General features: G+C 39.1%; 1 protein-coding gene across 1 annotated transcript in view; it reads right to left on the bottom strand.

The window, feature by feature from the left end:
* LOC119594245 (A-kinase anchor protein 17A-like) overlaps positions 1–819 on the bottom strand; it is a gene marked incomplete in the record, with an annotated part of 9,101 nt that overhangs the window by 6,830 nt on the left and 1,452 nt on the right.

Genomic DNA, 819 nt, shown 5'->3' with positions numbered 1-819 from the left:
CATTCATTATTTCCACATAATGTTTATCTTTTAAGTATATCTATAACTGAAACGACACACTTCATTCAAAACACCTGAACTCTTTACATACTACATAATAATTTTCATATTTTACTACTTATCCTTAGTCTCTTTTTTTCTTTCCCCTTTTTTAATGACACTAAATGTCCTCTGTTTTCACCCTATAGCCTCCCTGCTGACGCCTTAACCATCACAGTCTGAATTATTTTAAATAAATCACCCTCCCCTCCATACTTGAGATTACTGATTAGTCTAAATAAAGTTCTATTTGTCTACTAAACACCCCCCTCCCCCCTCTCCCCCCTAAAGCCAGGAAAGATATTGCTTCATGCGCCAATGGCTGTGGATTCCCAGGAGTGCCGCTAAAGTTGTTGGCGTTTCACTTTGGTTAATTAAGGTCCCCAAATCCCGTATGGCACCCAAATATTTCCCGACTGATGAAAAGAAAAAAAAAAAAATTGTGCTCTTGTGGTGAATTTGTAAGGTAACATAACACCCAATATTACTGGGGTAAAAATATGGAGAAAGAGGGCTTCCCAACAGGTTGCAGGTATTTTACTAATGACATTAAAATAATAAGTATTTATACAAAAATAAACGCATTTCAATTTTAGGGGAGCAGTAAACCAGAAAATAATTATCTTTTGCACTTAGTAATTCTTTCGGGCACAAGCACATGTGCTAGAGAGTCCCCAATTCCACGTCACAAAACACACTCAACGGTCTAAACTACCGCGACAAGGTAACTGCCCGATGGAGATTGATGGGGGGGGGGGTGATGGAGGGGCCACCCCCAAT

The sequence above is a fragment of the Penaeus monodon genome, chromosome 33 (assembly GCF_015228065.2).
Source record: "Penaeus monodon isolate SGIC_2016 chromosome 33, NSTDA_Pmon_1, whole genome shotgun sequence".
NCBI lineage: Eukaryota > Metazoa > Arthropoda > Malacostraca > Decapoda > Penaeidae > Penaeus > Penaeus monodon.
Note: the sequence above shows the minus strand (reverse complement) of the source record. Positions and strands in the feature narration are given on the sequence as shown.